Here is a 26,120-nt window from a genome sequence, read left to right as displayed (position 1 = left end):
ATATGTGAAATAATGGGTAAGACTGCGAATGTGTGGAGAAGTCAAAAGGAAATCGGTCGAGACTTGTTGACGCACGTCTGGGCGACCAACGGCTGTAATGAGGTGACGGAGCAGATGGGTCAGAGTCATAAACAGCTGAAGATGAAGCACTGGCGAAACTTGATCTGAAATAAACATCAACAACCAGTGCAATAACGGCACTGGGCCTAAGTTAGAACATTTTATCTGATTAACTAGTGAACAGTTAGACCAACAACATTGAAAAGCATGTCGATGAATAGACGGTTTGGAAATCCTCTAAGCATACAATAACAATTGTGGTGCTTTTGCCAGAATCTGACCTCCGACATTTGTGAATGGTCAGGAAATTCAGTGTGTAGATTTTATTTGCATTCACTTCCGCGAACTAGAATGTGTGTATTTCTTTATGCAGAGTGTTAATAAAAATTAGACTATTGTAGCAAATTTTAATAAACTCCCCAGCCTCGTGAAAAAAACCATTCAGTGATGCGTTCAGACAGACGTACGGATATATAGATAAATAGACATGGCGAAGGTACTAAACGGTATTTGCAAGTTTTAGTTGCGATCCATATAACAATTAGATATATTAAACAATAGTTGTTACTTTTTCAAAGTAATATAATAGCAAAATTGCCTTCAATTAACTTACCATCAAACTGTCTACATGATTTGTTCAAAATTATACCGAACTCAGCTAAACTCTAGGCTTATCACATCTGTTTATAACTGGACATGTAAAAACATTCTGTTTAAATTTCATATGGGTTTGTTATTTTATTTGCGTTGAAAGGAAAATCGTTCATCAAAAGTTTTAAGTTGTTATCAGAACTGCTTTCAACAAATTCTATTCCACACTATATTTACCCGGCCCTGCAATGACGTTAAAAGTTATATGGTCTATACAAGAATGTATGAAACTAGAACAGTTTCACTGACGTGAATTTGGCGTCCAAGATATGCTCGTCAGAACTAAAATGTGTAGCCATTCAAATTAATTAAATTGACGTAAAACACTGAACGGTGTGCTCAAACCCGTCAAAGACGAGAATGTAGCTATATCTAATGCACCCAAATGCAATAGCCTAAAGAAGGAACTTCATAAAGAATAGGCCTTCAAAACCTTGGACCTACAACCACTTAACTACTGGAAAATGCATTATAGTATTTACAAGAGCCCGTCAATTGACCGTATTCTGAGCTGACTGAATCCAATCCAGATCATCATATAGTATTTCTTTAACAGTACACATCCCAATGGTCGCTTTTATTCTGGTTTTTCCTACTAAAATTTTGTGTTGCTGATTGCCCCAAACGTGCATTACACACCCTCGACTTAATCACCGTAACAAAACTTAGTGACGAGTACCTGCACCTTATATAAAGTACTTCATTAAGGCACATTCAACAATAACATGTGAGATTTTAGGTTTTCACGGTGGCAAATATGAAGATGATTGTTCTGGGATGTTGCGTCATGTAATCTGGTAGAAATCTGCCGATGTTTCAGATGTGTACTATGCCTGATGATGGCGGTAGTAACAACCTCTGAAACGTCGGTAAACGCCTACCTGACTACAAGGCGTAACAACTCAAAAGAAAGTCATTGTAACACACTAATATATTTCCTACCCTCAGGGTGACAAATTTGAGTTTCGCATTCATATAAACATCAGGTAATATAAAATGTTGAAAAGCTGTAACCCATTACTTAAATAATTGTAAATAGTATTCAAATATAAAATAGATATTTACTGAGAGCTGCTAACGAAATTCGGCTAGCAGAATTGATTTAAGTTTAATTTCGTCATTTTCCATATTGCTGTAAAATGCATTTGCTTGGAATTCTAGGAACGTGAATACATATGATGGGGCAGAGAGATCAAATGTCCCTTTTGCCTGTACAGTCTGTGTTCGAAGTGAACTGTAAACAGGTAAGGTTTACTGCCGACTGAGGTGTATAGTCTATAGTCTAGTCAAGAAACGTGTCACACATGGAATACGTCCCTAATGAGAATTACCGCTACACTGGGAAAAACCAAAATATTATAAATACAACACTGTAATGTACCATTACACAGACGGTTCGAAAAGTGACGAAGTTTAGCAGCGTTTGCTCAGGTAAATTTTGTTCTTTGTTGGTGGTGATAGGTGGCGTGTTTTTAACGGTGAAAAACACTTATGCAAGCATTAATGTCATACAGAAATATCTCTGTAGCAATTAACATGCTTGTGTGTGAGTTATGCAAATAAGGTAATTAGAATAACTTAATGCGATGCGTTTCTCAATTTAAAGTGGCACTGATTTCAACAGACATAAAGAAGAGTTTGACAGTAGTGGTCCATGTTAGATGCCATTTTTCAATGGACAAAAATTGTGCATCACCAATAAATAACTTAAAAAATCTAAATCTTATACCGCATTTCAAATATACTGTTTAAATTGTACTCATTTTATAGCGTATTATGATATTCATGTACATTAAGTATTGTTGCAAACAGAATCTTACTTTATGTTTGGCATGGCCTAACTTCAAGTAGTCTTGGGCTGGATCTACTCTTTTCATCATGGCCGCGGGCCGCGATATTACATATAACGTAAGTTATTAGCAGTAGCTTAAAAAATTAAGTCCCGTTGGAGGTTATGAAAGCACTAATGTTGGGATTTTTCGATACGGAATTCACTCAAAACTGTAAATAACACGTTGATATGACTTACATTTAGAAGGTCCAACAATCTGCACAGACTCCTGCTATCTCTGATTTCGTCAAGCACTTGAGGTAAACAACTGAACGGCAGCAAATAAACCCGATCTGTACCAAATTTGAAGATGTTTGAGAGGCGCGCTAAACGGAAACTCCGCTCTGTGGCCACTTTGGACAGTTAAGCTTATTTTACTGTTACAGGTTTCTCACTTTTACTACGTCCATATACACTTGTCACTACCATGTAAACATGACTAATTACAACAAAGTTAACACGTAAATAATGTGTTAACACCACAATACAAAACACATGTCGGTCGGAATGATTCAAACAAATGACCCTGAAACGGCAGTACTGCTTTAGTCAGCGGGAGCATTCGCCATTCCAAAATGCAGTCACACCCCCTGATAGCTTACAATATAGAAAGACAGTTTCGCTGCATAAAGAACTACCAAGCTTGTAACTAACAGTTAAAATTAATCGTTTTCTTTAGTCTTGTACCTCAGTAAAAGAAAATACTTATACAGAAACAGATTCTTTACTACAATATATTTTGAATAATTGAAACACTGTGTATCTTTCTGTGCAGGTAACAGCACTTTTCCACTCCACTGATTAAACCTCCCTGCCGTTGCATTGTTTACGTTGCTTCTCAAACATCGTGGAATCAGGTGAATGCGATATTTATTATTTCTGTATCGCGTATCAGTGACACAATTCGCCTCGCAGCAAAACTACTTCGTTAAACAAGTAGAATAATGATCTGTACTGCACACCTGCACTAACTCCCAACTTCCTACCTGTCTTCGTCCAGTCCTATGGCTATTCAAGTGATGTAGGTTAATACAACCTCGTTAATTCCAACAAGAAACTTTATAATTTCGATAATGACATAGCTAGGTCTTTATTTTAAAGAAAAGATACAACTCATCTCTGAAAATGAGGACTTAAGGAAACCTATATCCACAAATCGATTGCCAGATTTATGAAAGTTAAACTTGAAACGGAAAGTGTTGTGTGAGAGTAAACCAAGCTGCATTTGGACCCACCCACGACATTTGGCAGACAATCCAAACCGTTCTCTCCTTGTGTGCATGCATCTGATAAACTGGTATTGCAAGAAGACTGGAACGTTATTAAGTACAGTCGTTTAAGAAAGCAGCTGCAATACCAACTACTTAAAGTAAAACAGTAAACGTTTTACGTTACCACAGACCAGGGAAATTAAGGAAACTAAAACTGATGGATAAGCAAGATACGGACTGGTGGCGGGCAATTGTGAGCACAGTAAGGTAAATTTCGGTTTCCGTAAAGGGCGGGGAATTTCTTGAATAGCTTCGTGGAATCAGTTAGTTAATTAATTGATTAGTTGCTAAGGAGTTACCGGAAACCGTACGCAAAACGTCATTACTTGAACGTAACAGTCTAGCAAATGTCAATATGTCGAGCTCCAAAAATAGGTTTCATTTATGGGCACGTAACAAAATTCACTTTCCCACGGTGTTGCAGTAAATCTTAAATACTTGTATTTATAGGATATTAAAGAGAAACAGTAAATATTAAGACATACAGCATTTTTAATTGCTTTTTGCATCTAAGATATGAAAATATTTTCAACTAAAGACGGATTTAAAATTTATATAATAATATTTATATTACTTTATTACTATATTAATTTATCAAAAATTATAAAATATATTAATATATATTATGGTAATGTTCTGTATATATATATATATATGTGTGTATATATATATATATATACATAGTCAATTTTATGTTACCTTTGTCGCTTTATAATTTAAGCAGCCTAGCACCAAACACTGGAAGAAGTACGCCTTTAAATTCAGTTCAAATATATCGTTCTAATAGATACAACACGTAATACAAATGAACACTATCATGTCAAATTCTTGCAAACGAAATCCAGGGAACAGCCATAAGGAATTATCGCTTCCGCTATGTTTCTTTCTTCCTTTCTTACCTATATCAATTAAAGGTTTTTCTAAAAGCAGTCTAATGTTAGCAGTAATTATAAAGTAGAACACGGTCTTCATTGTCATACATGATAACACGGGCACAACACGCGTATAACACAACGAAGTCATAAATATTATCGTATTATACACATACACTGAACTGTTCTCAAAATATACTAACAGACCAAGTGTGGCGGTATCATTAATGTTTTACTTATTCGTTTATATGTGGTTTACGATATTTAAGTACATATTTAACGATACCATCAGCAGCTCGTTATAGTGTCGAATGATACGGTGATATTGAACTTTAAATTACGCTAAAGTAAGCGACTGTAGCCTAGTTTAAAGTACTATGCCGTCATGTGCTTCAAGCCACTGAAAAAAACCCCACAAACGCCCTCAGAAACGATAGCCGGTTTCCGAGCTAAAAGTTAACCCAGGATCTCCCAAATGCCAAGCAGTCGACGGCGACGTTCGGTGTCATGAATAAAGGAGCATATATATATATATATATATATATATATATATATATATATATATATATAAATACAGGATGATTTAAAAGGTTAGGGCCAAACTGAATGTACGTATAGAGAGGCTCAGAGAGAACAACTTTCGAATGGGAATCCATGTCCTCCGAAGTTATCCTGAGTCAGTCGAGGACATTGAAGGTAGGGAAGTCTGATAACATACAACTGAAATAATTTGGTTTGTAAGATTGCTAATGTAATCCTTGCACATTAATAAAAAACAAAATTAAGCTAATAGGAGAATAACAAAGTACGGTTATTTCAGCGGTATGTTATCAGACTTCCCTACCTTCAATGGCCTCGACTGACTTAGGATAACTTCGGAGGACATGGATTCCTATTCGAAAGTTGTTCTCTCTGAGGCTCTCTATACGCTCCTTCAGTTTGGCCCTAACCTTTTGAATCACCCTATATATATATATATATATATATATATATATATATATATATATATAATACGATCAATTTATTCGACTTGTGTGCACAGAAGATCACAAGGAGTTTTGAATCGCGTAGTCTAATTTGGGACAAATGCAGGCAGCTACTAATAAGGAGCTACGCCCTAAATTACTAATAGTTGTACTATGTACAGTGGGAGAGGCTAATGGAAACGTCTGATGCTCTGCAATTACGGTCCATATTAAAAGATGAGTCACTCTGTGTCTTTATAGATGGAACTTGAAGGACATATTATTAATTTTAAATTATAATACTATGTTAAAACGTGCACGTACGTAAATGTGTATTATTTTGTATTTTCTTATCGAAATCCTCAATAAAAACCAGTCATGATTTTTATGTATGCAATGCGTATTTCTTTTCTATAACAGAAAATATCGTATGTTAGGATTAATATCTAGACTTAATTTATAAGCTAGATTAACAACTTCCATTACGTGAAGTGATGGGTTAAGGAACAGAGAACAACTTGAAATATATCTTTGACAAATCCTATTAAATCATACTGGAAAATATGAATAACAAATATGTTACATTTTAAATTTATACTGGAACACTCAGAAATAAATATATGGAGCTTAAACAAAATCTTTCACTTGTATGTTGGCATAATGCGAATTACATTAAAATCAAATTTAAGAATAGAAAATTATGCAATTAATTTGTTTCCATTTCTATATGGTTTTGTCTTCATCAAATCCAATCCACGACACTGGCTTATGTATTACTCAGACATTTAAAAATGTTGGTTTTCCAAATAACAACATTCAACAAAATCGCAGACTATTATTCTGAAAGAAAATTTTTATTTTCTACGTTAGTTTTATATGTCAAATTTACAGGAGCATCCATGTTCAATTTCTTCAGTTCTATAGAATATTTACCTAATTCTAGATGTTTTCGTTAGCAATTTAGTTTTATATAAACTAATTTTAATTTTATAAATTATAGGCCTGTTATTTTGTGTGCGCTAAAGTTTGGTGACTCATTCCAGGGCAAAAATATATATTGAGAGAATTTGATAACAGAGTGCCGACAAGAATACTTTGGAGAAAGAAATAGGATTCTGGGTAAAATTGCACAATAAGAGGAAGAGATAATTTGTGTTCTTCACCAAATACAGGCCTGAAGGGGTTTAAAGTTTGCGGCGCGCCAGTCAAATGTTAATTTTGAACACCATCTGAAAGGGGTTATTGAAGGACAGCTTGTAACTTAATTCTAATAATTAATGGACTCTGGAACTACACATATCCTTTGGAAACATTCAGCCTACGCTGAATGTTAACCATAAAATCTGCATGGCCCCCTATCAACAGGTTTTGAAACCACTAAATTTAGAGACAATTTCAAAATAAATTTTTATCTGATACTTTCTTGAATAATGTCTTCCAGATTTACTTTATATGTGTAATTATATATGAATTGATAATTAAATATAACATTAACAACGTGTATGTTACGTATTTGGAGGGTAGATATATTCGGACGTTAGCCTAATCAGTTATTTTAACTGGAATTTTCGAAATTACAACAGTCTATTAAGTCGAATGCCAGAATATTCCATGAAATAGGTCACTACCACTTCCTCTCATATACTTCTTAACTCATGAGTTACAATCGCTCATATTTCTATTTCATTCTTCGGTACATAATGTATACAGTTGAAAAGATGTTGCTACATAACATGGAGACAGACATTTTGAAAATATATCGCAATTACTCTGCCCTTAGCAACGACCTATCGCATTGAAAGAAAATGGCCAGCCCAATAGCATGGCTTATTTGTTACGGCGTGATAGTTGAGGGAAACCTCTGTCAGGTAGCTGATGTCTTACGGGAATAATTTCTCTTGTACTGAAAAAGCAGGAGCCACCAGACTAAAACAAGAAAAGCCCACCGGGGTCATGCAAAAACTGCAAATGTGCAGCAACTGACAAATCGAGCTTGTAACTTTGGTGTAACTCTTTGACCCTGCAAACAGACCAGGGTTGCTTGAAGTCGTTACACGGTCGTTCCGATTATGACGTTAATGATGACGTTTTTATAAATGTCGAATGCAATGTTTGTACACGCTGTAAGAAACTTTTAGCTGGTACCTTAACATTTTAAAAGGAATCAGTGGATTGGAAAAGAAAAGAGATGGAGCATCTTTTTTTCATCTCTTACTCGGTGTTTTTTCCTTCAGTGTCTTCTAAACGTTATGCAAATGTATCAAGTCCGTGACTATTCATACGCAAGGAGTTGATTAAGTGGAAGCCTTCCATCTTCTTCAAACCCATTTAGAGAGGGCTTTAGCGTATTATACTATACAGGAATATATGACTAATGCTTGGAGATACGTGAGACTTTTACAGGAAGGTTCTATTTCAAATGCAACTGTATGGGTCTGTAACAAGTTTTGTGGCACGGAGTAGCGCAGGGTCAGGGGGAAAACAACAGGACAGGTTCTTATGGTCTAGATATTCTACACTATCACCAACGGACGACCCTGAAGAACTCAAGGTCCAAGCAAAGTATGATGACACTAAATATCATGCCCCGTGGTGGGAATCTCACGCAGAGAATTGCTTTAGGGAGGTGTCGACAGAAAGAAAACAAAGATGTCGAGAGTGTGAACCAGGTGCTGGGATCAGTAGGGTGGATTCCGTGGTAGTGGAGGTGGAAGGATTAGTGGTGATCAGCTGGTGGATACAGTACCAAGAGAGGCACGCCAAACAACAAGCTTAGTCTTCTTTCAGTCAACATTTCTGCCAAGTCTTCTTCTTAAGTATTAAATCCTAAGATTGGTTTGCAGCAGTTCTCCATTCCGATCTCCTTTCTGCCTTCCTTTTCATTTCTTGATAGCTCCGGCAACCTACATCGCCAATGATTTGGTTTATGTGCTGTAGTTGGGGTTGTCCTCTACATCTCTTCCCTTCTACGTATCCTTCTATAATGGTTTTTAACAGCCCTTCGTGTCGTAAGGCGTGGCCAATCAGTTCATTTCTTCTTTTAGTCAACATTTTCCACAAGCTTCCATTCTCACCTATCCTTCTGCATATTTGGTAACTTTATCCACCCATCTTATTTTCAGTATTTTTCTATAACACCACTTCTCAAAGGAGACCAAGTATAGACTACATAAATCCGTACTTACTTTCACAGTCCACTTACATTACAAGCATCCATAAGAATATCAATGTTTAGTGTCCAACAGCAAGACCGTTGTTCTTAATCTCTGTAGCCACTGAGGCCAGTGGTAAGATTAATAACAATAGAGTAACATTACCTAAAGCCTCGTGAAGAACTAATACAACGAAACGAACCTCAGTGTTTTTCAACAATTTTTGCGTGTAATTTACTCCGAAAATCTCATTCAATTAATTATTAATTAAGAATTGTTTATCGAAATATAATAATTAGCACAGAAATATTCTGGGCAAACTCAAGTTTGTCACTAAGACAATTTGTGATACTCTGCTGCAGATGTTATTCTGTATGGAGCAGTACATTATGATTCTGATAAATAAATATAGAGTTTTCAATATATAAAAGCACAAATTATTAATCACGTAAAGGATTAAGTAAATACATAAAACAATTAAATATAATTTTAAATAGAATATATTTTATTTTCCGCAATGGATGGTCCTCTCGTGCGTTGACGGTTATTAATGCTTTCATAAAATACCGGGAATCGAGTTTCAACTCAAGAGGGACTTCCGTTAATTCGATAGTCAACAAGCAGGGACACATCAGCACAAACAGAAAGGTTTAATCCCATCGATTAGACTGAACTTCGCCCAACTTTTCGACGTACAACCTATTCAGAGGTCAGATCGACAGGAGAGTGGTTAGTTAATGGGCACACTGCGTAGAAAATTGTCCTCATCTTAAAGAGGTCGAATTCACAATAAGATCCTTTGGTTTTTAAATGCGTCACCATAGTTAAATAAAATACGTAATATTGTACTTACCCAGCTCTTTTAGAAGAACGAGAGGGAATATCGCCTCTAGTAGCTTATGACGTCATTTCCTGTGTCTGTACTAGCACTCGGAAGGTGGGGTAAGACGATGAAAGAAAGGGGTTCCCACTTTCGAGGAGCTGAAATCATAAAGGAAGAGAGATGAGTGATTCTGCAGCTGGCCGGAAGATTGAAGCGAGGTAGGTTGGGTGTGGATCGATGGAAACAAGTAGCCTTAGTTTCGTCGAATTTACGCTTATCAGGAGGTCATCGTGCCGCAAGATTACCTTATATTTCACGTGTTAATAATAAAATTAATGAAGAGTATAAAGGCGTATATGATTTTTAAGTGTATTCACAAATTCTTTACTGTTCTACGTCTGCACATAATGAGGTATATTTATTCATGTATTACGGATTTAGATGGGCGTAGGTCAACGCCAAATGAATGTTGGTAGGCCTGCAGTCAATAAACGATGGAGATTTTTTACGTATTTCTTTAAAAATATTATTTATACGCGCACTATAATGTTTTAAATAAACGCATTAGCTATTAATTGATTAATACGGCGTAAAAATAAAACCTCAGTCAGAATAGCCGGCTTCCAGGCCGAGATTTGAACCCGAGGCCTTCTGAATACCACCTTCAGGATTTAATGAATGGAGACTCTCTTATTTCAAACTACACCACACATTTTTCTTTCAGATCAGATTAAATTCAGATTTCATACCAGACCTAACAATTACCTTTGTTTTATAAATCTGTTCGAAATGTGTCAGACACTGCAGCGTATGAAAACACAAGTGCGAATGGCATTTGACTTGTGGTGTTTGGAATGGCAATTGGGGTGCTTCATGGCGCACTTCTGTCCATCTGCAACTTGATACAAGGAAACGATGTCGAAACCACGCCTGTACACAGTTCTGGTTGATCACCCCTCCAATTACCTGCCCCGCAAGATGACTCACACTTACACGAAATAGCTTGAATCATTCACGTAGAGTCCAATCATTAAGTTTTGCTCATAAATGTCACAAGTCTAAGGAGATAATCCATGTACATTTTCAGTTCTTTAAGTCAAAATTCTCTTGAATTAAAAAAATAAAACGCAACGACACAGCTGTAACGCGTCTGACTAACACTCTGTTCGAATCCCATTTAGGAATAGGTTATTCAGAAAAAAAAGGGCTTCGTGGTTTTTCTTAGTAACTCCATCTTAAATTAGGTTACAAACACTTCTCTCAGGTTATTTATAGTCAATATTAAACCCATTCGGTGCAACATCAAAACTCTAAATCAGGTTAAATGGCTCAGGGTTATTTGAATCCAGCGACAATGCAGAATACCCCATGATTCACCGTGAAATAACTTGCTTCTTGAAGCTATCTCAGAGAAAGACGCATTGTCACAAAAGTTTCAAAATATATTATAAACCATGAGAGAAATAACATTTCAGGATTCACGATAACTATACAATCTTGTACACATAATTTATTAAAGAATTACATGAGGCTAACTGCAGTGGATAAGGTACAAATATGGTAAAATTGAAGATTGTAAATACCATTGTTCGTAATTATAAACCTCTTTGCGAATAAATCTATAATATGTTGCTCAAATATTTCATTATCTTAATTGCGGTGTAGTTTACTACCTATGAATTTTTCACAGTTCTAATTCTTACTGAATTCACAACAGTTACTTGGATATTACGGCGCAATAGCAAGGAACACAGATTAATTAAGATATTTAAAACCAGAAATGTAACTTAAATTTAATTTCACAAACAACGTCAACGTCATATAATATTGCTTATATTATGCTTTAATTGGAGGCATTCCAATTTTTTTCGAAGGTGCAAATAACCGTGTCTCTTCAGTAGCCCTTAATCGAGGCTGTTGGATTAATACTCTATAGTATAGAGTCTATACCATACGATAATGTTTCACTATATATAAATTAAATACAACACTGAAGTTTAAATATACAATTCTAAATACCATTTAACATGTACCCATTTTTAAATCTGACTAGCTTTAAAATAACTCAATAAACCAATAACTTACAGATATAATTTACTTCGTTGCATTTCGCGTTCTGCTAGCAAAAGCAGGGATCTAATGCACAAAAGTGATAGTACGCGGAAAAATATCCTCCTTTTCAAGTGTTGCAAGATTAGTTTTTTAAAAATAATTCCGCAAAAAATGCAGTGTGTTTTGCACATGAAAACCTGTAACCCGGTTAGTCATATAAAAGATTCAAGTCCCATACTGCAGACGCGTTTTGAATGCACCTTCAGAACTTGAATAGCAGATTTAAAAAATTCTGACTCAAGGCAACCATGGGAATATATAGGTCAACGCTGAAGCTTTTCAGATTTTGCAATTGCACTATTACAGCTCCTACCTGTACAGTCTCGGCAAAGACGCACAATATGAGAAGTGGTCAAAAGGAGTTACTGGTTTTCCATCGCACATGAACAGAATAAAAAACAAATAACGAATAAATTATAAGGTTCATTCGCCTATATGCAAATACAGAAACTATGAGATTTATTTACGTATATATTGGAGTAATGTCGTGAGTCGTATTTTCCACATGAAATTAATTTCTCGTTCGAGATTTATATCCGAACTAGTGGCATAACTGCTCTGCCGGAAGAAGTGCTACCTAGGATTTCTTGGCATCGATCCCAGGCCAGGTAGGACACAATAAGAACATGACACGCGGGGTTATTAAACATGCTTGCTTTTTAACTTCTTTTACTTAAATATCTGGTATATTCTGTCATTGTAAACAAAGGAATTTCTTATTTCAAATAATAATTTATGGGCGGTGAAAATTTTGATTGTGGTTTTGTATAAACTAATCGCTTTCTTCTTCAGTGTAATAAATTGAAACTTTTAGCCGTAGCAGCTCAGTCAGTACAGTGACCGATTACCTTCTGTATGACCAAATTTAATTCCTGGCAGGGGAAAGCACATGTTCTTCTAGCCTCAGCGTCCAGACCTGCTTTGAGGGCCACCCAGCCCCTGTCCAGTGGGTACCGGGAGCTTTTGCTATCTGGAATAAAACGCGGCCGGGTCATCTAGTACCGAATAGGAGCTATTAGACCTCTATTCCTCCCAAGGGCCTCCATGGTATGTACTTGGGGAAAAGTTCACATTTTATTCCTGAAGTCAGAGACGATATGTACTTCTGAAACGTTGATAGTTACCTACAGTACTACATGGCATCGTGTCCCAGAATATCACATTTCACATTCCAACTGTGACAGGACATGAACCCTGAAGACTTAAGTCAGTTCCTTCCACATCCTCGTCTCAGAATCTACCAATTGAAAGTTTCTCTGTTTGTATAACGATGTCTTTCCATCTACATAGGCTATTTAGCGACTAACTACAGAATGAATATGAACGATAAAGCGGAAAATGGAAGAAAGCAGTTTAAATTATCCTGAGACATGGATGATCCAACCTGAGATGGTAAAAGCCTAGGGGTATCCAAAAATAGCTAAGGCAATGCCAGTGAGGGAAAGCTTTGAAAGCAAAGCACCGAAGTGAAGCAGCCTGGAGGGGCCAAAGGCCCGCGGGGACCAGTGGAGGTCCAACCCATCAAAGTTAAAGCTATGACAGGGCATAATACGTACCCATATTTAAAATCTGTCATAACTCAAATTTTTCGTAATATCCCTTGGTCACTATAAGAAGATTTTGGGAGAGTGCCTTAAAATAGGCCACGACCTATTATTTCCATATCGTTTCCAGTTCATTATTCATCAAGCCTCCTATAGTTCGGCACTATGTAGTCTTAAATATTGACAGCGTTACCAGATAAAACACAAAAAATAGAACTCATTATAATTAAACACATTACAGATTTTACACTTTTACACAGATTAAAATTAAATTTCTTCTGTTTAACAGGAAACGTGAAAAACTGGTTCACTACATTTAGTACAAACATATGTTAGTTACATCGTGACGTGCCATGACTGGTTCTCATTATAGCATACATCTTGCTAACGATTTCTTCGTACAAGTAATAGGTAGTAGTCATGGTTTGTACGATTCTGATTTATTGAGCTTTGCGTGGGGTTTTATTTGTTTCCTTTTCCATTACGCGGCCCCCTACGTAGTGTCCGGCTGAATGGCGCAACTCCACATGCCGAGATGGGAGCAAATTCCCACCACATCCATATGCAAAACAGACCTACCGAAACACATCAACACCAAATGCTGCTTAAAGATTACGTGCTTTGACAAGTTATTCATGTAAATACAATATCATAGACACTGTAGTCGGGGTGAATGTCTGTGTTGGACGTCCATTAGAAGAAAATTAAAAGTGCTTTAAAAAGGGTGGAAGGGTAGAATGTACTACTTATTACTTAGTGTTCTGTCTGACGACAGGTCCATATGAACAGGATCCTTCCATCCTTCTCTCGGACTGGGACCTGTTCATATACGTTCTTGGCAGATGATCCAGAAGTGGTTTGCCATTGCCTTCTTCTGTGTGTGAATGGAGTAATTGTTGGGATGCCACGGAGGAAAACTCCGTGTTGCCTAGAAAATGGCCTTGCCTAACACAAGTTATAAATACTGGCACCGCCGGGAATCGAACCCGAGACCCAAGGATTACAAGGCCAGCGTTCTAACCGCTAGACCACCGTGGCATACGGTGGAATGTAAGGAAGCATAAAATGCCCATACTATAAATATTTATCTCCCAGCGGCAGTACTTTGTAGCTCGCTGTCTCAGTTTCTATATTGGTAATGTTTTTGGAATAAATCATATATGTATTTTTCTTCTATTCACAAACTAGCGACATAAGTAAAACTCACAGTTTTGTCCCTGCTACTATAACAAAATGGGTGGAGCTCCATAAATCTAGGTGACAAAATTACGAACCGTAGTCAAGGAATAGAAATGTAAGACATCTAAAATTAATTACAACAATAACACAAGTCTTGATTTGTATTTTATTAGTGCAATTTGTCGATCATTTTCCAATTACACTTAACATAATTCATATCACTTTACAGAATTGCTACATTTGCAATAATACCCAATTGACATCAGGCAGACGTAAAATAGTAACTTGTTATATATAGTTCTTTAGATTTAAAGCACTTAAATGGCAAGGAAAATATTCTTGGCAATCTTTTAACCAGTTAAAATGATCTACAGACTATATATAAATTGCTTCGTATTCAATCTTTGACAGCACAAGGTCTTCGGGGAATAATCAGAACTATACTCTAAACGTAAGGACATCCCCCACTGACCAGGAACTATGATTAGCTGTGATCTGGTGTTACCTAATATGGTCCTTGTCTCAAATCAGTTTGTATTACATCAATGGAGGTGGTGGGAATGAGTCTCAGTCCGCGTTTTGTCAATGTAGAGTCAAAAAGACATCTCTTTTAACAAATAACGTTCTCTGTATGACTTTTCGAAATAAATCTCCCAGTCTCCATGGCCAATTTAAAGGTACATAGTCACGTCTGCTACCCCCAGCGTCCGAGACAAGCCAGCCCGCCCCCCCCCCCCCCCCCCAATTCATAGACCGTATAATTTGATCAAACAGAGAACCGCGGACCCAAAGAGACTAACAAATGACGAAGAATATGTTTATTAAATAGGTCTATACTCCTAGTTACAAATGGAGTATCTCGTCACCACGTCATTGCGAGTCATCGGATTTGCGCATGGAGAACAGCTGCGAATATACCGAATGAGCAGTCGCGGACAGCCGACAGGGGGTGGATACGATGGGCTTAACAAGGAGCACTAATTGAAAGATGAGAAATTGGTACAAAACTATAATCTGAAAAAGCTAAGGCAGGATGCCATTAAGAATATTCAATATGGCAGGATAATATTAAAATGAATTTTAAAGGGAAAGAAACCTATTCAGCTGGATCAGGCTGGCAAGACCTTCGGCTTCTTAATTAGGTGAACTGTTATCAGGTTCGCAAAAATGATTTTGCTTCGAGATGTTATTAGTGTGGGAATCTTCACGCACAGGACAAATACACAAAGGTATAGAACAGACTTATATTCTTCGAATAATTTTGTAGACCGCGGCATTCAGATGTCTAGACCTGTTGCGTTTTTGTGGATCACATCTATCGCAGGCAGATGAATAGGAAAGAGAGGGGAAATTAATTAATTCATTGCTCAGTGCGATGCGATCGTCACCTGTGGGGCCCGCATTCATGGGAGAAGAGACGACGGAAGTTCGTTAACAGAAGAAGCGAGGCTGTGGCTTGTATGCGAAGGCACGTCCTCGGCCTGTGTCATCCATTCGTCTGCACTGGACTCGAATATTTTCCCATCACTAATTATTACAAAGGTGTAGCGTAATCTGTCCATGTAGATGACTTGTATAAAATTTATATCCCACGTAATACATAAATCACGTCCGCTGATGCAGTCAAATCAGGAACACGTACTGTTTGGTCTCTAAAGGGTGAAGACCTATTACATAAAAGATTAAATATTTTGGTTTAGTGCGCATAATAAAGAAACATAAGAGTTATAAAAATGTGTTAAAACTGGAGCTGAAAACGTAAATCGAAAAATTGAAAGAAATAACGAAGGAAAAAATTACCAGTCTCATTTTAATTTACTTAACACACTACTGTAAATATTAACTGAGTAACTAACTCGATTCCTTAGGGAACCCAAAGGTTCATCACCGAATTAACCAAAGCCCTCCACCGGACCCTGTCCTGGGCCATCAAAATCCAATCGCGTTCAACTCCTATCCTCCCTTCTACGTCTAGGTCTCCCCAGCGGTCTCTTTCCTTCAGGCTTACCAACCAATACCCGTGCACACCTCTTGTCCCATCCATGCGCGCTACATGTCCCGCCCATCTAATTCTTCTCGACTTAAACACCCTGACAATATTGGGGGAGTAGAATAATTTTTAAGTTACTGGAGATGTTGCTCAACATAAGATATTAGCTGTACCTTATGTTGTGGTTGATAGTAAAATTCTTTCATTTCGAAAAAAGAGAATTAGAGTGGATAATATTTAAATTTAAGTGACGAGATGTAAATCTACGGTGGTAAAACTGAGTAAAGGGCAGTTTCTTGGTGGAAACAAGGAAACAAAAGTTTGGATATTCGGAAGTAAACATCGGAGTTGGATATTCAGTTAATCTTGAGAAACAGGTTGAGGCTGTATAAATTAGAGTTAACTAGCCCGGGTTACGGTCGAGTAACGGGCGTTTGTCCTAATAATATCCTACACAAGAATATTTATTTATGGTTTACAGACGCTGTTAATAGCTCAGATAAGACTGTCACATTATAGAACAGTTGGTGGCGATGAATTGTAAATGATATGAACAGAAGCTATCGTCGTCTAATTTATAGTTAGACTACTATACTAGCAATTTCCTGAGGGGCCTGAGGAAAATCACAAAAATCCCCAGTCTCTAGGTCGAGATTTGAACCCAAGACCTCAGGAGTAGGACCAATAAACCACTACGTTCGGAGGTTTTCGATGGTGACGGTGATGGACATTGAACTCCATAGAAAATGGCATTTCTTGAAAAAAAAAATACAATTTCGCAAAGAACCCCAATATGGCGGTAAATGATATATTATTGTGGTATACACAATGATGCAGAAGTTAGCCTCACCTGCTTTACCGAAAATTTAGTATTTTAAATGCGATGCCGTCCATTCTGAAAGATGCGAAGTGTTAACATAAGTTCTTTGGACACAAGTCTTAACTTTTTAAGTAAGTCCCAACTAGAGTACTCATTTTGATTAGCAGGAAGCAGACGCGCTTAAGAAGTGCGTTGCTTTTTCCTCTCCGATCTAACTGTTGCTGTGGAAGGTTGCGGATACAACTGTCTTCATTTCTAGAAGCATGCACGTCCAGATCGATTCTCTCGATATCTCTGTATTTCCAGCGAAGCCGTTGTACGGAACTAAAATACAGGCCCAGCTCTCCTTTTCTGAGGCGACGTAAACACGCATTGTATGGGCCGTGTAGGAGCCATCTGAACACAGCGCAAACCAGAGCCACCCCAGGCAAACGGGCGAAGGGTGGCACGGGCCACCTGAGCGGGGGAGTTTCCATCGGGGGCCGGAGGCCACGCGCCTGCCCCCATATGCTGCGAGTGCACAATAACGATCTCCTTACCTTCTGTCCGGATAAATCGATTGCTATTGAATGGTGCATTCTTCTTTTCAAACCCGTTCATGGAGGTTTGAGAAACTGGGACTTACGTTTCTGTCGTTCCGTGAAAGAAGTTTCAGACAGCATTCAGATGTAAATTGTGAAACTTCAACTCTGTATTGTGCCAATTATTTAAAACTACTTGTCTGACCGTAAGTCCGTTTGATTGTCTTTCTGTCTGATCGTACGTTCGTTCAGCTACCCACCCTGGAAGGCATATGATATTATTTCCATCATCACCACGTGGAAAAAGGTCTCTGAAGTCTACACTGACGTTTGCTAAAATTTTAACAGACGTTTTCAAGAGAACAATATTAATTGTATTTTGAATCTACCTTGTTAAAGGTAAGAATGTGTGAGGCGTTAACCCCAGAACACTTTAACCTGATAGGTTAGAGGGACAAAGTGGCAGAATTTGTTTCTGATACGGAAAAATATATTTCGCCTGCTCGACACCAGTGAATTCGCCGTTTTGCTTTGTATTACCACAGCGCTAGTTGTGGTGGCATGTAATAATAAAGCAGAAAAAACATAAACTTGAACAACATTTTCCTCTAATAAATAAGTCTTTTTAATTACAAGCCACGGAACTTCTGTTATTATTAGTATGATCAAATCGAAGTGAATGAGATGAGATGAGCATGTAGCATGCCCTCGGAAGTCCTGAAGGAAAGATATCACACGGACTATCCTGGCGTAGATGGGGGGATAATATTAAAATTGATTTTAACAGACGGGCTCATGTGAGCACTGACAGAAACATTCGGGTTCCATAAAAGACAGGGTGCTCTACTGATTAGTTAAACGACTATTTCTCCAGAAAAACTCTGTTCCATAGTTTAAAGCTTGTATTTGTTTTTATTGAGTTTTGCTTGGGGTCTGCGTTTGTTTTCCCTTTTTCAAAACGTATTGTCTGAGGCTTTTAGAAAAATTAGTCTGCTGCTTTTCTATTACTACCAAATTTATGTAGAATTGACAACTGATTTAACTCGATCTGGGGACGTATTACCTACGTTTTAGTGGTGCATACCTGACATGAACTTTTATGCAAATAAAAGACGATATTTTAGGTTTGCACAGCGGTGAGTCTGAAGATGATAAATTTTAAGTTCTACGTTCTGCGGGTTGGGATGAACCGTTAAGGAGAGTATATAGTGAGTAAAATGCCACATCCGGGGTCATGATGAACGGAACAAAATAATTCAACAGCTGCGGACAGACGCACAAATCGGCACCTGGCCGCTGACACAAATCCCAGCTGTACACTTTTCTTACCGTCCTCAGGACATGAATCGTAGGAATCTGAGTGTTGTTACAAAATCCTAATTCAAAATGCTCAATTTTAAGAATCGCGTTCATCTGTATGTCATTCTACTTGTCTTATAGAGGTGTTTCACTTTGCTTCTGTTTCTGAAAAACTATAATAAGATTAAGAATATTTGAGAATACAGCACTGAGGATAATATTTAAATCTAAGGGACATAAATTAACAAATTAAAGAACATAATGCCAAAGCCAACCTGTTATTAATAAAAATTTTGAACAAGAACGCTATGGTGAAGAATGCATGTAATTTATAATAAGGAATTAATTAATAACGACAATTGAGAAGTACGTGTATGCAACAGGCGTAGATAGTGAACAACATTAGAACGAAGATGACTTGTCTTTTGGGTTGTTGCGTCCTATAGTTGATGTCACCCGGGTGATGAAACGTCGTTAAACATCTACCAGACTGCACAGAGCAGCAACCCTAGAAGACAATCATTTGGGATTTGAATTTTTCACGGCGGTTAGTTTAAAGATGGCTGTCTTCTGGTTTGTTGCGCCGTGTAGTCTGGTAGAAATTTGCCGATGAGTAGGCCTACTCATCGCTCTTATGATGGAGGCAGCAAAGACCTCTGAAACGTTGTTAAACATCTACTAGAAGACACGACACTACAACCTAGAAGACAGCCAACATCACTTTAAATTGTTTTGTGATATTTACATACGTGCCTGGAAAACATATTTTATGCAATGACAACGAATAAATTATATGGACTGCTTCAGTATTGGGATAGGAGGACTTCGCTCTTTCCCGCCTTGATTTGTGACCGCTCGAATGTGTCCTCACCCTCGTGTCTTGTAAAGTGCATAAAGTTTTACCCTTTTCTCAGATCACTATTTCCGATACATGTCAATGTGCATGTCACTTCTGATAGAAGATAGACATTTGGATACTTTGGCGTATGAGACTGAATATGTCAGACCCGACAATATTACTAAGGTATTTAGTGATTCTGTTATATTTAGTTATGTTTCCCGACATTGCGGTACTTGTCATATGTATGATCTGGTGATAAGGACATTTTTATCCTCAAATTATCAAAGTTTTTGATAATTAATTTAGATAAGGGTAAAAAATGCAAAATGTAAAATTGCAGAAGGAAAACATAAAGAAAACAAACAATTGGGATACCAACGCGTAGATAGGAGGATAATATTAAAATTGATTTGAAAAAATATGATATAAAGGTCAAAATTGGATTATCTGGATAACTGATATCTGTTCCGACTATATATTATTGTGGTCTTACACTGTCAGTATAGTACATAAATAAAACACGGTCACTCCTTAAGCAAGCATTTGAAACCGCTTTGTAATATAATTAACAAAGACAATACGGTACAAAATTGCCATAAAACCTTTTCAAATGAATCATAGAAAAACCTATTTTAAATTTGAAAGATTTCTTTTAGCACATTATAATAACCATGAAAGTTTCAAGCTCTTATTTTAAACAAGTTTACTGTACGGCAGTTTGCGGTTGCATTAATTTCTTTCAGGCTGTAGAAGCCATAGTGCAAGTATAAACTGTTCTCTTCTTGCGACGACCTGATGGGGTCTTGGACAGGTGCAAAGAAACTTCTAAAGAAAGTTTAGCCATGCAGGAAAAATGAAGAAAATGCGCACAGAGGGCACCTTTCTATCGCAGAACAAGAGAAAAGGGAGCATGTGCTCGGATGATTGTTTCCAATCCACAGACGGGCCGCTGGTCATGAAAGCAAAGAGAATGTTCACCTCCGAGGCTTCCCAAGGAGATCTGGGGCTGTGAACAATGGAAGACGGAGGGTGCAAGCCTCAAGCAACTACCAAATCTGTGATGCGTCAGGTAGATCAGCTCGTGCACCGCGAACCTAGCGAAACGCGTTCCTCCTTCTCAATGGCCTACACTAGATTCTACAGCAGGTTGGAAATGACATGACAGAGAGTGAAAATGCCTGTCTGTTTTATGAGAATCTGGCTAAATATTAACGTGACAAGCAACATCATCATCCTCTTAAATATATACAGGCAACTCTCGATTTACGAACATTCGCTATAACGAACGTCACAATTCATTCAAAATTCCTCAAAGTCGCCAATAGATAGAGTAAAGTGAACATAATTGTAAGATTTAGATAAATGAACTTTTAAAAAATGTATTTATTACAATAATTATCAGAAAATTATTATATGATAATTAGCACATGGTTTTAATGCTTTAAAATGGCTGCTAACGTATACGATACGTATCGTAAAAGCTCAGGAATGCAAGATACACGTAACGAACAAAAACTTATAACGAACAACGTCTTGGAACGGAACTCGTTCGTAAACCCAAAGTTGCCTGTAAACAGTTTTCGGAAAGACTTCCAATGTGTTCCCTCCTTATCGTCATGAGACTGGAGGTACAAACGGTAAATATGTCGATGTTGGTCTTCTGGGTTGTGACGCCATGTAGATTTGTAGTAGATACTAACCTTTCGGTGGAACATACTGCTTCCATCTTCAGAACTCAGTATTGAGGTAGCATGTTCCTCCGAAACAGTGGTTACTATCTATCAGTACACACGACGCATAAAATAGAAGACCAAAATCGACATTTCGATTATAGTCAAGGGGTTTATTCAAGTAATAGATGCTAAGTTACACTCCTATCGGACGATAAGTGCAGTGGTGGGTCTACTGCACTGACGCCCGTGTGTTTGCAGTCTGGTCTCATACAACACGGAACCGACTGGATTTGATAAAACCTCGTATCAGAGCTCATTGTCGCTCGCCTACGAACAGTATTGGTCGATAGTCAAAGGTTTGGCCATGCGCATTGCCAATTGTAGGTTTTCTTTGCTAATTCAGTTCCGCCATGTTACTTTGTGATGTGAACAGCAGTTGGCATGTCCTCAAGCGTTGGGGCTTGGTATATCACACGAAAGTGGGACCAGGAATAATCAAATACGGGCGACCTTGCCACTGTACTGAAGTATGTAACGTTCCCAATAAATAAATTTAAAAAGTGTCTTCATTTACAATGTTATAACATTTCTTAAGAAATGGATTTTGATGTTACTTACCGTCTCACACAATTATATTTGAACGATCTCCTATTTTGAGTCATTTCAATCAAATTCGCTTCAAAAATACTATCTCTATGATAATGTATGTTAAAGTCCCATCTTCGAACCTACGGAATGTTCAATTTACACGTAATCCTGACTACAACACATGGATCACTTCACATATAAAACGACGAAACCCTTGGCAACACCAAATTCTTGCAAACGTTTCCCGTTGTTACAGCTGATGCACTGCTTTAAATTCGTAAGACCGTAATTTCACCTGCTCTGTCGCTCGACAAACACTTCTTGTAACCCGAAGTATTGCTACGAGTCGGTATTCGATTAAGAACTTCCTTGTTAGGAAGCCATTGCTAAACGTTTCGAGAAATGAAAAGCAGATTATTTCGATGCGAAGTTGTTTTCGATAATGAACCTGCGTAGGTTTTGAACAACTAGTGTGCGCAGCGGCCTAGCAACCTTGAGTAGTGTGTCACGGGAGAAACTGGAGAGTCTATTACACAGGGGTGGGCCTGCTACTTGTTTAATTTTATTCATAATATGTAATGTTGTTGGGTTGAGTTTTAAATTGTATATTCTATACTTTAATAATGGTTGTCTTCCATGGTAATGAAGTACGAGTTTCATTCTATCGATTCGAACCAAAATTAATTTCGACACAGATGAAATAACCCAAATACCAACGTAATCTAAATTCTTGCAGGAGTGTCAATGCGCATATGCATTTTATTCTTTCACAGCCTGTAACTATTTTCACAGACTGGAGTACTCGTGAAGAACCTACGGTCGCTGAATTGGTCAAGAGATTTTCTCGCTTTGTATATACAAGGGTCTGTCACTGGTCCCAACCATCAGTCAGATAAACTAAGTCTTCATCCTCACATTCTGCTACTTATTTTTAGTTTATTTAACAATGTTCAACATTCCAGACGGGCGTCGAATAATAGGACGAACACTGAATTGGACTGGATATAGAAGGACACGGTCGTGGTCTAATCTGAGGTACAATCGAGAAATTTCCCGGGAGGAGCTAGGGAAAATAAGAAGAGCCCAAGTCAGGATAGTCTATTTTGGGCTGAGATTAAAAAAATACAAACTAAGCAGTAACTCACTTGGCCAATAATTTTTTCCTATAGAATCGTATTACATCCCAGCTTTTAGGGCCAGAAAATGTTTTAAAATCCCGTCAATATGTATTTTCTCTTAGGGCGAAAAGGAAAGGCTTACTTTAAACTTAAATCTATAAGGTTTTTTTAAGTTTAGTCTATTTCAGGTAGGAGTTTGGTAACGTATTCTAAACTGAATGTTGGAAATATGTCGTTATTGAATTTACGACAATTAAGCAACCAAACTTTAGGTTATATTCTGATGCAAAACAGCTTCCCTCATGAATGGATTTGATTTGGATCACGAAGCAGCTGTGTAATTGCATTGCCCAATCCAATCAGAGACTATCACATTTCGCCGTTTCATCACAGCCGCCTTGTGCTACCTACCATCGTCCTAACAGTGCGCTTTCAGCCATATTGCGTCACTCACTGTGGTAGTGGAAGACTTCTGCACTTCACTTCTTGTTATTCTTCTCGTCAATCAACATTAATTCCATCCCATTATACTTGTGTTGAGTTTGTTAAGACACTGGCGGTAATTAACTGGCTCTACCAACAATTCTTGATGATTTATGCCTGTAAGAGCATCTCTGTGGCTGATAAATACACTTAATCATAAACAAGATGCGTGTACTTAACGGGCATAATTACGTGAATGAAACCCCAGTCTCAGGGGTCAGAACAATTGTTACACGTTGAATTTAGACCACAGACACTTGACTGAACTACTTACAATTACCCTTATTTACTTATTAACTTTAAAATAATATATTATAACATACAATTTCATCAGTACTTTATATCTTATTAATATCCTTAATAAAATGACTTTTTAACTTTGTCATAAATGGGATAATATTAAAATGGAGCTTAAGGAAGTGGGAATTAAGGTGAGGACTTAATCATGTGACTTAGGATATGGACTACTGGCTGGTTGTTAATACGGAAATGAAAGTTCGGGCTCAATAACAGGCAGTAAACATCTGGCTTCTGGCTACAGTGTTGTTAAGTATCTAAGCTGAAAAGGAGAGTACAGCATGCATTTAAAATTAATCGCGGATATAGGACTTAGATCTATATAAAATACACAGAACTACAATACGTGAATTTACATAGACACATTTCTGCTCCCTACTGTGAGGACTAATGTTTCACGATTTTAAGGTTTCTCGAGGCAAATTCAGCCCATTGTATGAAATCACAGCTATCAATTAACATAAATGAACTTCTGTAAGTAGGCTGAACAGGCAAGCTTTACTTTGGTTTTCTGAGCTGTGCTTAAGTTACCACAAAAACACTTTAGACACGTTTCATTACGAGGTGGCCTTTCGGCCCCCATTCTGTCGCTAAGCAAACACTCAGCAGTGGAGAACTAGCAGCATCAGCAGCAGAGAGAAGAGAAAGAAGTACCGTGGACCTGTTTTGCCTGCTGACAGAGGAGTTGACCTGTATGGACCGGAACTGAATAGAACTGCATCCGGTTATTCCAGAACTTCAGAGAAGGAAAGAAGGAAAAAAAAGTCTGTATGAGCCCCTTTAACTGGCATAATGTAGGGGCCGGATGGAGGCTTGAGGACACCCCGCTTTGTACACACGTTTTCAATAAAAAACGCATACTGAACTTGGACTTGGAAATTGAACTTGTTGCTAGGTTGCTACGGGGCACAGCGTAGAACACACAGGTACTCTGGAGGAAGCTAGCTCACGGTAAGACGGTGACCTCCAACTCGAACGGTAGAAGACAACACGGTGATACAAGCCACGCGACATTCGACATCTTCGCAGATCTGAGAACCTCAGTGTCATAAGAACTTCGAGTTCTGCACCATCGATGATCGTTGTACCAACCCACCTCACCTCTGATAAGCTCATGGACTATTCCAGGTTATAAAGGCGGCCAGAACGTAAATCTGGCCGGTCGCTTGTATCTAGCGCAGTGGCCGACACTTACACGCTTCTGTATATTTTAACGGCGTGATATTTGGAAAGACAGAACATGAAGTTTAGTCAATCAGCTGCAGAAAACCAATATGGCGGCCAAAGGTCACTGGTTGTTTCGTAAGTTACTCAACATGTTGCATCTGCTGTAGATGTCAGACCTGTTAGGTTGGAATAGGATTCGGAAGGGGGGGTACGTACCATTAGGTCTATAGTGCACAGGAAGGGATCGGGAAAGAAATGGTTGTGACTCTCAACGTACTATCCCGCAATGAACTGAGTCAAACTACGAAGAAATTCACTCCAACTCAGTGCCCAGGACAAAATTAGAAATTTACAGTAAATGGGCCGAGAATGTTCACACAAGGAAAAGAAGAAACCTAAGGTAAAAACGTTGCGAGACCTAGGAGTAGATAGAGGGATAATATTAAAATGGGTTTTAAGAAAATAAGCCGAGCATGTGAACCAGATTCATTTGGCTCAAGAATGAGTCTAGTGGCGGACTCTTGTGAACACAATGATACAATTTTGGGCCCCATAATTGACTTGACTGGGTGTCTAAGGGACTTCGCGCCATAGTTCTGGACCTTCACATTGCAACTCAGAAACATCAGAGCTTAGTTTACGTACTGAATGGGTGGAATTCAGTCCCGAGCAGAAGCTCTTCAGCGTTACATTCGGAGCAATCCTGGGCTGGGGGAGATTCAATGCTATTAATCAACAGATAACAAGGGCGGTTAAAACTAGAGGCTGATTGCACATTTTCGATACTATTCAAGCATCTGAGAATGACTATTACCTTTCATTCTCGACCTACGTACGTTGTATATTCGTGACGGTTAGATACT

At 37.9% G+C, this 26,120-nt stretch overlaps 1 long non-coding RNA gene across 1 annotated transcript in view; it reads right to left on the bottom strand.

The window, feature by feature from the left end:
* Nucleotides 1-26,120, bottom strand: part of LOC147875058 (uncharacterized) — a 256,461-nt gene that overhangs the window by 88,495 nt on the left and 141,846 nt on the right. Inside the window, exon 3 of the long non-coding RNA XR_015537336.1 lies at nt 9,656-9,783. This is a non-coding gene — a long non-coding RNA (uncharacterized LOC147875058). The remainder of the gene's footprint in view (nt 1-9,655; nt 9,784-26,120) is intronic.

Source organism: Zootermopsis nevadensis, unplaced genomic scaffold (genome assembly GCF_977971745.1).
Source record: "Zootermopsis nevadensis isolate Lab colony 2312 unplaced genomic scaffold, Znev_1.0 Znev_ptg000002l, whole genome shotgun sequence".
NCBI lineage: Eukaryota > Metazoa > Arthropoda > Insecta > Blattodea > Termopsidae > Zootermopsis > Zootermopsis nevadensis.
Note: the sequence above shows the minus strand (reverse complement) of the source record. Positions and strands in the feature narration are given on the sequence as shown.